This window comes from Varroa destructor, unplaced genomic scaffold (assembly GCF_002443255.2).
Source record: "Varroa destructor unplaced genomic scaffold, Vdes_3.0 BEIS01000001.1, whole genome shotgun sequence".
Lineage (NCBI taxonomy): Eukaryota > Metazoa > Arthropoda > Arachnida > Mesostigmata > Varroidae > Varroa > Varroa destructor.
The window spans coordinates 59580926-59597806 of NW_019211454.1; the positions used below are offsets into that span (position 1 = coordinate 59580926).

The window sequence follows — 16881 nt, forward strand, 5'->3', positions numbered from 1 at the left end:
TACGCTTCCTGCCTACGAGTACAATTGGGCATGTGGGATCCGCAAAGTTTAGTGGGTACCTAACTTCAAATGGAATCATCTATGGGACTGATATATATCTCTTCACTTCACAGGAGGACTTAAACAAATGAACACAGTACTTGTTGCTCGTCCCTGGAAATCGGTCCTATTTATCGATTAGGGGCCTCAACCAATTCTTTGTTGTCCTCAATCTCAACCCTTTTCTATTCTCCTGTGAAGGGTTGCGTACGACGACCAACGGCAGCCGCGTCAGCTTCTATATGCTACTCAGTGATACGCTTTAGACACACATATTGGGAACGTATTACGGCACTATATATACATTAACAATTCTTGCTTTTTCTCGGCTAAATTACAACGTTCACCATCTGCGTTTGTTAATATAGATACCGGTAAGATTTATTTAGTGGCGCTCACCGTAACGCAATGTAAGCAAACATAATTAAAATGTTGTGTGTATTTATGTTATGTCCACTCGTAGTCATTTCGTGAGACATTTTTTCTTTGTTTTTTCTCTGCAAGCCAGTAGCAAAACCGCTTTAAAACTCATAGTTACAATGATAATAGTAACGAGAACGACATTGGTAGGACGATGGCCTTGGTCGAAACACGGAGCTGGAAGGTGCGCCCAGAGCGGAACTGTCTCCACAGCGGTTGGTACACCAAATGCTGCCTCGTTTCCCGGCTGACGACGACTAATCGATTTCACAGCGGCAGCGGCAGCAGCAGCAACGGCGAGGGGGCAATATGTGGGCCGTTCAAGCCTATTTACTATCTACTTGATCTCCCAGTAACTGCTCGAAAAGCATTTCTAGTAGTGCTATTTAGAATGGTGGTGAAACGGCGTATTTACCGGCGATAACACAGCCTCCCAGAATATAATTATATTTATTTTAATTACGTGATTTAACTTATGCTTATTCTTGCCCTATTACTACTATGATTACCGTTTATATCAGTAGCATTGATGGCCAATTCTGTTCACATATTCGAATCCACCGATTAATTACGTATTGGCTAGTTCGACTGAAACGATAACACTGCTTTTTACGTTCTCAGTGTTTTTCTCCACATAGTTCCAATACAGTGTTCTGTAACAATATGTAAGACACGAAATACGTCTGCGTGACGCTTTTCAACGTTTCACGTGTCCAATCCGTGGCAGTGGTCAGCTCTTGCTTGATGCTTTGCAGCCATATTCGCTTTGCTGGACGATTGCGTCTGACTGATCACCGTTCGCTATGTTATAGTGACTGGTCTTGTGGTCGCCGCCGCTTGCGGTAGTTCTCGTCACTTTTCTCCGCTTTAAGAAGGAGATCAACTGACAGTTAAGCAGCTAACCCTGACAAAATCTATGAGACTCAGCCCGTCATGTCTCTTTCGGATAGGTTACAGCGTTCGTACATAATCTGGGGGCTATAAATTTTGATAATAATAATGATAGTAACAGATCGTGCAGACGCCGTTACAAACTAATTTACACCCATGAAATGAGTTGCCAGCCAGCCAGCCAGCCAGCTGAACACGTGCAGAAGTCTCTGCTTTTCCCTGTGACAGAATGACTGCTGTAGTCAATGGGTGGCAGATAGCACGATCAACAGATGAACGGACCCTTATAGCAAGTTAAAGAACGGGAAACACAAAACTGACATCAATAGGCACGGTGTGCAGCTGGTAGAAATGATTATGATAATGTACATACAGCACATATATACATGTGTCTATACATCGTAAATGTAAAACAGGCAATTCAATACTGCTAACCAGAAAGCACGAGCCATGACTGGAATTCCTTGATTGTGCAGTATCAGCCTCGAGTAGGACACGTTTGAGCGCTGATTTGATGACTTAGCTGTTTACCTGCCTCAGTCCTCTTTTAAATGGCTGTTGTCCAAATATCGATTTTACTTTTGCGTTTGACGTTCCAAGGCACGACATTATACTATATATAATGCTGGCGTGAGTGTGTCTGGGCGTGGATATATGCAGTGAATTTTCGTACTGCTATAAGCAACAGTGACCGCCTATCTGTGCCTGTAAAATGTACCCTTGAGACACTGTTGTCGAAATCTTATGCACGTGTGTGCGTATATCACGACATGTACTGCTAGAACTGCTGTGAATTCTACGATTTCCTCAGCGGTAATCATTACTCAACTCGTTCATTATCTCAGCTGACCTTGACGACGTCTTGAATTCATTCCCTTCATTGCCGCCTTGAGGACTGCTCGTTTTGGACCATCACTCTTACTATCATCGTAATCACTATAAGAAATATCGCATTGAAGTCTTCCTACGTAATTTATCGATTTGATTAGGCGGGTCGAATGTCCCTAGGATGAAAGTGAACGACTGAGGCTAAAAAACAACGAGAAGGTATAAAAAAATTCATGGAATTAACACGAATTTTGATGCGGGTATGACTTATCGATGGAAGTGGAAGATGACGCCAGGCACATCTTTTTCTTGAATGAGAGAAAACATTTACTCCCTCTATCAGAGCTTTCGCTCAGGAGTCGTGCATACAGCGCCAAGCGATGACAGTTCACTGCATTCGCGACAACCTAATGCAGCCTGGAAGGAGCGAATATCTTTGGGCAATCTTTTTCTAAAGGTATTCCACCATGCTGGCCAACCATAACCCGACTGAGCAAGCACAGAAGTAACGTGCAAACCGCTCCAATAAAAACAATATCTTATTGGTCCGTAATGGATCACATTGTGAGATTTTAACCTGTCATCCTATGCAAACCAGCACCTAGACAAAAACTCTTAGATATCTAATTAAGGCCACAGTTATTCTTATGCTAATCGTTTCGTTGACCGTGAAAACTCCTAATTAGAACAACCTAGTTTTGGTCGACAATCAAGGCCAAGTTTAGGCACAAGTGCACTCCTAATCTGCTCAGAGCCTTTTATTGATGCCTGATTAAGGCAACAGAGTCGTATTGATCATTGTATGTATATATATATATATACTTTTTTTTCTCAAGACACACGTGCGATAGTAGCGCGGTCGACGACAGCGACACCTACTTGTGCACGATTGTCGATACGAAAATTACCTGGAACAGGCCAAAAGGGAAAACAATGAAGGATCATCTGAGACAGTGTGTTTTTACCTCGATTCGATTAGCGATATGGGACAGGAAAGCAAAATGATTTACCGATCCAATGATGTTCCCGCGTCTTATAAAAAAATAGATGTCAGCTGAAGTATCTACACAGATTTGGTTGGCCTACCCGTTTTTCGTAAATTACTGACCATCAGACCCCTTTTCCAAAACTTGACGAAAATAAATTATTAGTATTCAGCATATATTTGCAATTCTCTTACAGTTCTCAAAAGAAACGTTTTAGCTATGGTAATTCAGTATGTTCCGTGATGCGTAAACGGAAGGTACTGTTAAGTCTGAAAAGATCGAAGAAGAAACCAGCGTCTTGATTGTTGGCCAGTGTTGCATCTAACGTAGCTTTAGGACATAAACATAAAATATATTTCGGTAGAGGAGGACACGGCATGCAGCCGTAGGCCTATGTTTTGTAGGCTACCGTTTGCTGATTCTGAAAATGGCAACCATGTTTTAAATGACTTTATCATTATCATTAAGAATGCGATTTATGGACTTAGAAATAAAGGCGTAGCTCCTGCGCCCTCCTAGTTGATCCCAACGAGTATCTGGTCTAAATTTTGTTTTGTATTGTGGGAAACGCCTTAACCTAATCCGAGGCAGCAGGTTCGAATTCGGCTGTACGATGCACACTTAGCAAAAACAACGTACAAACAAGACCCTTTTTTTCTACGTTTCGTTGGCTCGAGTAGAGGACGGCAAAATTCGCATATAACGTTTATATTCGAGTGCCAAACTTTCGACATCTGATGGTGTTGATCCGATAAATGCACCGTTTACTTGGATGACTACGCATATAAGCTATCTAGGAATAGGTCTGTGGGTTATAAAAATGGGTGCAGTTAGCTGATTCACGATTAAGTGTTATATGCGCTATAATTTAGGCTTTGAGTTGAATAACGTGGTGGCCACGCCGGTGATCCTCAACCAGAAATACATTCGGCTGAGTACATGCGAGCACAGGTCTACTTCAAAATTGTCACCATTAAAAAGAATAGCTGATCTCTCCTCTGCGAGCCAAAGTTATTTATAGCAAATGCTCTTAACTGGTGAAAATCCTTTTCATCCAAGAAGGCACCATAGTGGAATGTAATGTACGAATGAGACGCTGAAGATAGTCAAAAATCATACTAATTATTATACGTACGAAATGAAGGATGTCACCTTTGACATCGTCAACACCGCAACTAGCACTTCGCAAAGCGAACCCACGACCATCGTTTTTTTGAGATTTTTTTGGGAAACCCAAACTAGAAAAGTCCCCCATTCTTTAATTTTTTTCGCATTTAACTAATATTTTTTTTATAATAATTATGACGTGTCCATCAAGCACCTGTTATTGATGGAGCCGTTAGTATATACATATATGGCAGTTCCTATGCCAGCGTGCGCCTGTATTTGTATCATTAACCATTGCATGATGAATTGTTAAAGAAAACGAAGTGCAGAAAAAAAGCGTACGAAGTATCGTGAATGTTAGCCATGCGTGTTCGGAACTATCATTATTGAAGCAGCTCATATTGATCTGTATTTAGCACCTTGCCCTTGTCGGGCAGGAAACTAGCTCCGGAAAAGACAACAATGACACCAGCAACCATACTAATGGCTCTTTCGGGTTAATTTTGTTATTCTCGCAGTCAGCAGTGGCCGTTCTTCTTTCGATATCTCTGTTCGGGTAGAATATATGGCTAGAGGCACTGCTTATTTTGCATATAATATATTATAATGTTTATAGGTACTGTAGTTAATTTTTTTAGAGGGCGCGATTGATGTCAGCATTCGTATGATTAGGCGATAAATAGGCGGACAATTGCTATAGCCGATGCTGCGCGACCGGTTCTGCTCTCATGGTGCGCAGAGGTTGCCGTTTCTTCCCCACAGCTGAGTCGTCTGCTCACCAAATATCGACGGAGATCTAACGGAAGACTATTTATATCTGTTTATCCCTGCTTTAGCCAGTCCCATTCCCGCGCTCAGAGCTGCAAAAGTCGATGTTGACTGGCAGCTCCTATTCGCAATTTCGAAAGAGTCGTAATGGCATTTCTGCTGCGGTCGTTGCTAATGCTAGTCGTAACCGCTAGCATTTTTTTGCCTGCTCGACCCCATCTTCCGTTTGGGATTCTTACTCAGGCAAAAAGTAGCCGATTCAATAGACGCAGTCTATCAGATGTTGCTATCGCATATTTACTCCTGTCCTTTATTGTGCTAAGGAGTCTTGTTATTTGGTTAGCGTCAACGCTGCATTTCTTTACGCGGCTATCGGGGCGACGTAGCGTGCTATTGCTCCTGAAAATACTGTTCCGTTCGCTGTCAGGCTGGCTGTTGCCATCACCGTCATCAACGTCGTCATTTTTGTTACCAACGCAACGTTCGGAACGATCGTAGTTGTAGCTGCGGTATGGCAAAACGGGCTACGGCGAACAGGCGATTTCTCATGAGCCGTAATTCATAGCAACCCGCGAAAGCTGTGGCAACAACAGCGGTCTGCTCTTGCAGTCTTCATTCAGTTAGGAGTGGCGACAGCGGCTATGTCGGTCCTAGTTCCAACGGCCCGTCGGTGCTATGCTTGAGGGCATAAAAGGACCGGTCTAATGTCGAGTGCCGATATTGGTAGTACTTTTCAAGGCCACCATCGAAAAGTCGCTTTAGACATACCCTCTCTTCTGTTCGTTCGTTTTGCATGTATGTACGGGTACGACGCGCGAAAGCTAAAGAAAGGTTTTTGCGTCACACGCTTGGGCTGCTACTGTCGTCGAGGGCTCGTTGCTGCCAGGACAATGTATACAATAATGAACGTTTGTCCATTGAGGTGACTACATAAGGAGCGGTAGAAAAACCGATGTATTTATATTCGTCCCGCTCTCGAACCATGGGTGTAGCAAGACATTTTGCTGTTTAGTTACTCGACGTTCTATGTAATGACGTACCTTTGTTAGTATGTGTCTAAATAAATGTGTGTATGTGTGTGTGTTTGGAATTAAAGCGCTAGCAGACTTTCCGTAAACGATGAAGCCATAGAAATTTCTGAACGGGTTAGTTTTCTTGTGCAGAACACGTGATAGGAACTAATCTTAGAACTTCAGAAACTTGAAAGAATGGAACAAAGCCACGTTTACCTCAGTTGAACTGCATCGGTTCATTTGAATACGTACTCCTTTCAAATTCCGCAAAAAAAAAAACGAGCAAACATATTCACGTAAACGGCTAAATACGGCGCACACTTCTGCAGTGCTCTAAAACTGTCATCGATAACTAAGCTGGTTGTAGAGCACTATAATAACTATTACCAGTAACAGAAAGACGACTACCTGTGTCTGCCACGTGATATGGGAAAGCTATTTAGGATAGATGGTAACACAAATAGAAGTTAGACATCTTAAGGGGCATTAAACTAAAATAAAAAGTAGTTTCGCCTTAGAGCCAAGGGGTGTAAAAGTGAAGATCAACTTTTATTTGTTACTTGCCTTTTCTACGTATATAGGTTGTTGATGCCTGAGTGATTAGACGATTGGAAAGCCTTTTTAATTTGATTCATAAAGCTACTTCAGTGCTTTTGTACATATCATAAAATTTTGAGCGCAATTTGGGTTTAAAAGTGGGACGCCGGAAAGCGTAACTTAATAGTTCTCGTTAAGGTTCCCTTAAAAAGTTCACGGGCAGAATTGAGAGTATCTCACGCGTTCCATTTCTAATACGTATATACGTTACCATCCCAAAAACGTTTTTTAGCTTCTCAAACAAACTCCACTGAGCTCGAAAATGGCGTCCTCAAGCTAAACAACGCACAACAATCGAGACTGCAGATGCATCGAAGACTGTCTTGAACGGTGAAAGATAATTATTGAATAACCCGTGGCCTCTCGGTCACCGGATTTTCGCCATACATGGATAATAGTTATTTCGCATTGCCTCTACAGCCTACTTTTCAGTATTGAAAAAGGAAAATAAGCGATTTTTTTGTGAAGATTTAACTAGACAAACGATAGCAACAGCCATGCCTATCAGCCAAAAAACTTTCCAATGGCAATTTTCATTTGACCGCCGCTAAATAGCATATTAGTTAGAGACGGGAACGATCAACGAAAACTATTCTTTCTCCTACGCATCAGCCTAGTTCAAGTATAACTGACACATCGTATAAAAGTGAAAACCGATGGGTGCAAAAGACAGCGATATACAGGCCCAGCTTTATTGTTACAGCCGGCTAAAACAGTGCCCATTTACCACGGCTGGCTTCTAATTTTTAGCCTCTCACTTTATATACTTCGTTTTTCGTTAAACGTCCGTGTATTAATGGGTAACTTACTAATTTTGCTTATACGCTTTGCCTATGTTCCCCTCGTCTTTATCGTAGTAAATAATTACGAACCGAGCAGAGAAGACAGTAGAAAAGGAAGTGCTTCCCATTAAGGGGATTTTTTGACGGTAGCAAGTAGCATAGCACGCACTCCTTTTAGTGTCTATCTAATTTTTTTTAAAAGTGAGCCAATACCATTTAATAAGGCCTAATCGAACACTGACTAACAGGGATATTGCTTTGCTTTTCGTATCCATAAACGCGGAAGGCAGAGTCAGTGAATACCCAAACACGACACCTAAGAAACCGACAACTCTAAATGGAAATAGTGAAATAGGAACGACCCGTCTGATCTTCATAGCTTTGCATTTGCATATTGCATTTAAAATACTTACATTATATTTACGTACTACATTTAGAAGGAAGATTCGAAGTGTAGACGTTGGAATCAATGCACCTCTTTTGATTTCCCGTCTCCTTCCCGTCCCTTTTTCAGTTGTAAAATAGAGCGAGGGGGCAATACACAGCTGACTAAAAAATGGCGGTAATAAGAACTGCCTCGTGACCTTAATCATGACAATTAACAGAATGAGTTTCTACAGTATACGGTCAGCTAATATATTTTGCAATTAATGATGCTGTAAGACGCTGTTTACCACGTGACTCGCTTACTGCTGCGTAACAAATTTTTGGCCTAGTTGACAATGGCTATTTTTAACACTTGCCACAGCACACTTGGTGTTGGTTCGAGTATTTCGTTAAAAGCTGGAACCAGTAAATACATTACACGGGTGAAGATCTTTTACTGTTCGATCATTAACTGCCCATCTTCTTCGTTTAATTAACAATACCTCGACTGATGATAAATGCACCGCAGGAGCTAATAACGGAAGCCGTGAATAAATTATTATTCTAATGAGTTGTTTGTTGTGTGATATCGCCAGTGTTTCGAGAAATCAATGGAGAATATACTTAGAAGAAAAATCAGGTATTGCTGATAAGGTTGTCTTGTCCTCGTGCACCCTTCCTTTATAAGAGAAATATCTATTTAAATAATAATATACGTGCATAACCATCAGAATACATTCATTCAGACTGCTGGTTCCTTTTTTACTGTGAAGTGTGAAACCTCCTTGTGCCAATATACGCATGATATTGGCGCTAACCGCTATCCAAGTTTGCGTATTTGTCAAAACGTTGCTAAGCTACAGTATGGGCCGCCTTTTACGTCGTCATTATTGCTTTCTTGTCGCCAACGCGGTAATAAAAACAACTTCGTTACCATTGGCGACGAGCGAAACACGTGGCTTGAGCGGTGTCCTGTGGCGCTTCTGTTAATAAGTACACACGATATCAAGTAAACCATAAGAAAAATAACTTCTTTCAGACCGACCCATCTTCTGAGAGAAGCCTCTGAACTTTATACTTGGTACTACAACTCGTTACACTTTGCGTAAGCACCTGACGCATACATTTCCCTAGGACAAATCGTGCCAGGACCACTTTGGCAATGCCATACGGCCTTGTTCAATTGATGATAGACTGCTAACAGAAACATAGGCACACTGAGAAGTCTATTAACAGAAAATGCATGGCATCTATCGGATTACACCACAGGCTGAGTTTATGTCTAGCCGCATACCTGATTATTGGGCGATGTTTATTGTCCACCGGATGGAGACAAAGGCACGAAACCTCTCTTTTGTTATTATAAAGCAAAGTTGAAGGTGGTCGTCTGTGATAGAAGCGCTTCTTCTTTTGTTACTGGTAATGTTCAGTGAATAAAGTCGCGCACGGACCGCTGTCCTAAACGGTGATGAAGCACTGAGGGTAAAGGAGTCAATAAATGTAAGCACAGCCAGAAGTTTAAAATTCCATGTCAACAAAGCAAAAACCATTTTGTTTTTTTCACTATATTCCAGGCCATACTGACCTTCTTCCTTCTCTTCGCCGTATAGCAAATGATCTGTTTTGTCTCCAACAGTACTCACATGCCCGGCAGTGAAAATCTTTGCAGTCTTCCTCTTAATCAAGGCAGATGCATAGGCGATATCAGAAAAACCTAACCTATTGGCGGAACCGAGCTTCTACATCTACATAGGCAGCCGTTGCCTCTCCAGAGCTATCATCTGCACGGTAAGTATGCCCGGTTTCTCAAAAGTGACACGCCGCTTTTCGTACGTGCATCTCAGTCAACATTAAATGCCGGGTATCGATTAGCGATCGTTACCCTCTATGCACCGAAGGCAAGTATAGGGCACTTGTTGGTATAAGTGTGCCTGGGGCAAGCGTGCATTGCAATTTTTCAATCAGATTTAAAGGAGAGCCAGTTACTAGGTAAGTAGGCAGACCCCGATCCTTCGTGATCTCTTCGCTGTTTCGGTGGTTAAGGTCATTTTTGTCCCCACTTTGAGAAAAACAAGTGTTATCTCGCCTTGTCGTATATTGTATATGCCGTATATTTCTATAAATGCGCACACATCGTATTGTATTATCTATAATCAGAAAGCACTTTGATTCGTTTTTCTAGTATTAATGGAGTAATAATGGAGGTTGTCAAAAGCCATAATCACGCCTACAGTTCTTCACTTCCATAGTAGCCACCTATCGATTGCGTTTTCTGATGTGATACACCTACTCTGACACAAAAACTTGGCCTACGTCCAAAGCATCGATGAATATTAGCGATGTACACCAGCAGCTCAAATATTAATGCATATAGTACTTGAATATATATACTCTAATTTAATAATACCGAGTATGTCGTAAATTGAAAAAATAGATAATTCGTCTTATACAGGTGACCTGGTACTGATAGATAGATAGATAGCTAATGTTTGAACTTACAAATACGTCGGCGTTAGCATTACTTTCAGTTGGTACTGCAATGCTCTAGATGTTGAGACATCAAAAGTTTTGCTATATCAACGCTCCGCCTTTTCAATTTCCCCTTTTGAATCGTCATAGATTTTAAGCGTACGTTTGCGGAGTCATTATTTCCTATTTTATTTTATTCAACTCGACGTAAAAATGGAACCTAGTCGACACTCAAGCCGGACTACAACGATCAATTCCTCCTGAAAAAGAAGAATTTATAAAGAAAAAAGGGGTTGACGCAGGTCGTTCTCCTTCGAAACTAATCCTTGCTCGCGGTCGCTCTCCTCTTTGCTTTTTCTCTAGTATCCTTTCCTAGCGACAAGTCGAGCCATCCGTCGTCTTGATTTGATCATCGTTTATCTATCTTGGGTTATCTCGTTGTTCGCGTCGCTTCCTCAGTTGTCGACATTAGAGAAACACACATAAGAACATTGCCCAAAAGCAAAGCTCTTCGAGATGATGCCAATAGTCATAACTGCCAAAAAGTACCTAGGTAGGCCGCATTAGAGAAGGCTAAGAAGATGTACACATTAGGTCGTTCGAAATGTGCACACGCAAGTAAACATACGGCGGATGTTCGAAATAAATTGAGAGGTACTTGATATTACCTGTTTATAGATGTCCCTTAAACAAAACCAACTAATTGAATTATTTCTCTTGTGTGTGCCGACAAGGACATCTTCACAGGCAAGATGACAAGATCATTTCGCTTTTATATGTTTCGATTACCACTTCAATTTGAAACCTAAGCAGCTGACAATGCGTTTGTGGAAAACCCGATTTTTAAATTAAGTTTTTGATAGTGGAGGTGAATAAATTGGTATTGGTTATCAGGTAGACTTCTGAAAGTCTTGTTTGAATCCGCCTGGCATACATAATTTTGTCTTAATGTTGGCGTAGTGGCTAGCGTGTTTGCCCGCTAAACTTGAAGGAGACGTGATGGTATAGGTTCAAATCCAAGCGTGGATACACTTTGTTTCGTACTGGAAGCAAGGGGTATGATGGCTTAGCCAGCGGTATCCGACGCATTACTCGAAAGTGATTTAGATTTCAAACTAATACCAGGATAACCATGTGAAACTACGAATCCAAATGGTGTAAAAAGCCAAAAAAAAAAAAACCAATCTTTGAACCAAAAATTCTGAAATGATTATAAAGTGGGTTCTTGTGCGCTCTAATCATGCTCAAGTTTTACCAATTCAATATTGATTATTATTTATCTTTCGGTCTGCCTCACAGGAGTATTATTCTGATTCTTTGAAGAACATACGGCTGGCAACACCGTGCACTATACATTTCAGATAAATACGAAAATTCGTACTCTCGGTGCTGGTTTATTCGATGCTGCAGTAATAACTGGTTTTCACGCAGATTCCGAACACAAGTCTTCGAAGTCCGACATGTGGTTCTGTTAACAGAGAAGACTAGCTTCTTTTGTAGCCTCCGAAAAAACAGTGTAGAAGCAAAAAATCCGTCAGATATGTTCCAGTGATAGAAACCAGCTAACTTAACTAAACCATGCTATATTTGCCTGCCTGTGTATACGAAAAAAGTTATGGTCCCACTGCACATCTGTCCACAGTGTATAAGCCTATCTGTATGATGGTTTACTATGCTATTTACGATTAGACCAATGAACTTGCGCATAGGTATTCAGAAGCTCCACTTCGATGTGAAGTCGGATAAAATTATGCAAAAAAGACAGAGAAAGAATAATCATTTTTTTGCCACATACCTTATCCAAGCCAAGGTAGCTTCTTTAACCAATATAGATAATTTTTTTTTGGCTTAAAGTTTTTTAGGAGTAATATTTTTCGAGTGCCTTGGGACACACTGGTGTGGATGGTGGGAGGTGCGCGAGCTCCAGCTTACGTCTCATTCGTTCGTTACTGTTAAAACACTCGCTTGCGAAAAAATCCGCGCAAAAATAAGTTTTCCGCGAATGTTCAGATTTGAACATCAGCCTCACAATCACAAAAGCCATCGCCAGAAACCGGAATATTGTATCATAATAGCTTTCTCCCCATACGAATTAATCTTTCAATTTACTTTCACTGATGACCAACAAATGTTCCCAGAAGTCGCAGTTCTGGAATTACAGCGGTTCATTATTTACAAGTTCTCGTACTTTTCGTCTGCAAGTGACGATAGATACGCCCACATTAGGCGATACCGGCTTACGCGGCAAAGCTGAATGGACGGAGAGAACCTGAGAGAAGACTTGCCTTGGCCGGCAGCTTTTACATTGATATATAAATAGTATGTGCACACACATATGCAAATATAATGATTATGGAATCATTATACTTGCGTGTTGTATTAATCTTTCTTATGACCTTACCATAATAACTTATAAAGCGGAAGTTAGCTAACCCCATCCTATTCGCTACGCGTTTTGTGCCACCCTAGACATGTGTCTATACAGGAGCGTGAGCATGCGTATGTGTGTTCGTATTTGTATAAGCAGACGCCGTGTCTCATCTACCCTTATTTAACCATGAATAAGCTTGTGGGGTGGACCGAACAATCGGTTACATGGAAAACGCCAAAAACTATTTTTTTCTCATACAGCTTCAATGCTTCCAAGTTGAAAACAATTTACAGAAGCAATACACAGTTTCACAACAAAGAAGCTTATTGCAAAAATCCGAGAAGATGAAAATCATATTTCCTAGGGCTTAATTTCAGGACTTGATTACGGGAATACGTACCGCGATCGGAGTCAAAAAAAACCTAGAGACGCGGCAATCGGCATTTTAAAGTTCACGTATTGTCTTCAGTTTAATGTTTGGGTGACCCTATGAGTCTATAAGTTGGCCGAGATTGAAGTACAAAAAAAAAATATTATAGGTTCCCATGCCACAGAAGACTATTTTTTTTCTAAATCAATCAATTTACTCGGAATATCACGTTGAATTGGTTAACTATAGGAACAATAAGGTCACAGTGATAACAATAAATATGAGTTTTTTTTTTATGTGAGGGAATTGTTTTCCTTTTATTATTTATTACCATAAAACTCGTTCGGCAGCTGTGCATGAGGATTTTCAGTCGAGACCATTGACTCTAAAATCCAATACAATAAGTGTATATATATATAGGTGCATAAGTATGTATCTGTACACTCTAGCACTGAAATGGATCACTACCGTTACTTTTTTTTTCTGCTGCCTTTGCTTAATACTGATAATGACAATTAGATAAGGCATTTTCACTTATAGATCTTCGTTCAGAATTTGTAATATGACAGTAAAATAAATATTTTAGTCCGCGTTCTGCCTCCAGATTGAACATATGGAACTGATCAGGACGGTTCAATGAATGTCAAGATAATGAAGGAAACCAATACACAGAGAGAATAAAGGGCACAGCTATATTTCTGTAAAAAAAAATACATGTATATATATTGTTTTTTCAATAGCCACGCCGTTCAGAAATACACACGTTTCTGTTTTAGCTTTTGTATGGCTTTGTCAGAAGTCGCCGACAATCATCAGAAAAACTAAAACAGTCTTTTAGAGAATCATTTAAGCATTGATTATATTCACTTTTTTTCATTACAGACCGAAATCGAACTAGAAAAATGAAAACCTAATAAACACATCCATGATGCCAAGTTTTAGTATATAACTGCCATTAGCTAACAACCCGGTAACTTCCTTGTAACTAATTCTTGTTTACAAATTTAACTCTTCAGAGAGATTTCAGATTGAGGTTTTGTCTGCCAAAAAATACACTGTACAGTTATGGACACGCCATCGTGGAGCACGCAATCCGCAGGATACATACAAAGTGAGCTTGCAATTAATTCCCGCTGTATCCTTCCCAGCCAGCTGAAAGAGGTCTGTTTCTTTTTATAGTTTTTCTGGAAGGTATTTGCGCCCTTCTATCCTTCCAGAATTAAAGTAGCCGTTCAACAAGAGATATAAAATCATAATGGCTAACGTGTTCCAACGGAACGCGTGTAGTAATTGGGCATTGTTACTTTGGCCAAATCTTTGCCTCCGTCCTTGTGCCAAGACCACGGAAACAGATACCGAAGCAGGCGACGATTGTTGTGACAACTAACGTTGTCGCTGCTAAAAATGAAATTGTCTGGCGAGATGCCAAATAGAGAACGCACTCATTATCAACGTATGTTGATAAAGGAACAAATTTATCCAGTAATGGTGGGCCGGCTATAGACCGGGCAACGATAACGAAAGCAAAGAGAACTACACCCACAACACCTGTTTTTTGTATTACCAGCACACGCTATGGCTATGTAAACTAGTTGAAAGTCTTTTTTTTTTTTGTTGTGGCAGACTGGCCGGTTCAATCACGTCGGCTTTCAGCTATGGAATAATATGAACATTTCGTGACCGAACGAACGACAGTATTTTGAATAGTGGATTATCGTAGGCTTGACTTAGCTACAAATGACGCACAGACGCAAAGGTGAATAGGATTTTATAGTCCTGCATTGATTGTTTGAAGCTATATATGGTTCGTAAAGGAAATATAATAGGACAAAAGGCTTTATGGTACGTTAGTTGCAGAAATTTTATGTTTTCAAGATGCGTCACATTTTAGATTTTTAGAGAGTCTTTGTTGTTTTTTTTTGTAGATTTTTTTTGCTTATTCAACACGATCTAGTGGCTGCATTATCGCTTGATTTGGAAAACCGAGGCGGGATAGACCTGAGCTGTTTCGATTAACCTTTAAATCTAGCTACACCTAATAAACGGATAAAATATATTGGCCAAGCAACTGAATCAATTGCGTTGCTATACTATAGTAACTATAGTATATACGTGTACCGTAAAATACGCGCTAAGCAACGCGTTTTTAGTTGAGATCTTGCTGTAGCCTTTCAGCCTTTCATTTTACTTATGAAAGCTTACCTGAAAAGCAGAAAGGAAAGCACTGATGATTGCAACCATCGTCACACAGAACACCTATAGAGTACCTATTGTTTTGCAGAGAATATAGGAAGTATTATATTTTAAGTTCAATTTATGCTTATGGGTTGCGAAAATCTCAATATTCTAATTACTTGCTAAGCCGCCTTCTTCTTGGTCAACTGGAGCCGGTAGATCACATTGAACAACGTATTTCAAATAATACAACAACATCTTTCGCAGGTTTTATCGTCTAGCCGAAAATCAGGACGAATTGTCCATGCCGAAAGTTGGCTTTCACCTTTTGCCTAATTTCTTTGTTACCAAGTTCGACCGGTATTTCTATTCCTATCCTCATACATTAATTCTCATTTTTCATGATCTTGCAGGATATGATCCTAAGTATTTTTGAGTTTGACAGGACACCACAAACTTGAGCATGGCGTGCTATTAACAACAGGTGACTTCAACGAACTTCACGAGGCGACCAACTGCCGAATTAGATGTAGCATAAAAGCCAGTTACATATCAACCCAGTCTTCAACAGCCTCTGACACCGAAAGCGTGTGTCGAACGATCAACGGAATACGGAGACGGACACAGCACTGTCCTTCTGATGCGATCTCGCTGAAATGCTTCATCTCACAGACAGACCAACAAATGGGCAGATATAGTCCTCCTACTACGCTTACCACGATTGTAATGTACTATTTACCATTGAACTTCGGATAGGCATGAGATTCTTGCAGATGTTCCTTTGGCGCGCATAAGCACGATTCGAAGTGTGATTTTTAACGACGTTCAATCTAATCGTTAGTGTCCGGTAGTAGTCGTTGTGCTGACGACGCATTTACTTCAGCGTTTTACAAAACAAATTCACTTGGCATTTACGGGCCGTTCGTGACCATGCACTTCGATATGGGTAGTGTACTTCTTATTCCAGGTTTTATATATTATTAGTAACACAAAAGAAGGTGAGATTTTTTTCTAATCGCTATCATCAACATAATATTTGTATCAGCTGCCGATAAAACGAGCACACACTTCTTTTGTCCTTTAGTAGTGGCCAGCTACTAAAGCGGTTAAGCGCTCAGAAATGCTACATGATTTCAACAAGATTTCAATATACATGCATTAGATGAACTGATATGTGTGTGCGCCGCTTGTTTTTTTGTCCTTTCTAGCCGGTTATATCGGATCGCTTGCTTGATCCTTCGTCTCATCAAAACATAGAATGAGCCAATCGGCAGTGGCACGTTTGTCACACGTAACACGAACACGAGGTAAACAGTAAATATGTTTGTTCGCTGGTTAAGTTACCAAACGTATTATGTATGTCATTACATTACGTTGTGAAAGGCATCTACTAAAGGACTAACTTTCCTCATTTTCCTACAGTCCATGTTTTTTGCGGCGTGCCCACTGAGCAGTCGCGTGACTTGGTAGTTAGGGTGACTGGTACTTATTTTAAGTTTACAACGAAAGAAAAAAGTCGAATCTCGCATAGAGTGTAGCTAATGATAATAGTAACACAGCGTACAAATAAACTAGCAACGCTATATAATCTCGATCCTTTATAAAGATGACATACATCTTAAAAAAACATAGTCTTCAGACTAAACTCCTTGTACGGTTATTACAATTGAACATATTCGTTCACCGAAGCTATATTAAG

The 16881-nt window shown here is 40.4% G+C and overlaps 1 protein-coding gene and 1 long non-coding RNA gene across 3 annotated transcripts in view; one reads left to right on the forward strand and one right to left on the reverse strand.

Annotated features, from left to right (window-relative positions):
- Window positions 1–16881, forward strand: part of LOC111250716 (uncharacterized) — a 179694-nt gene that overhangs the window by 112794 nt on the left and 50019 nt on the right. Inside the window, exon 3 of the long non-coding RNA XR_015319791.1 lies at window positions 9372–9585. This is a non-coding gene — a long non-coding RNA (uncharacterized LOC111250716). The remainder of the gene's footprint in view (window positions 1–9371; window positions 9586–16881) is intronic.
- LOC111250708 (uncharacterized) overlaps window positions 1–16881 on the reverse strand; it is a 132426-nt gene that overhangs the window by 48296 nt on the left and 67249 nt on the right. The gene's annotated exons all lie outside the window — the stretch shown is intronic.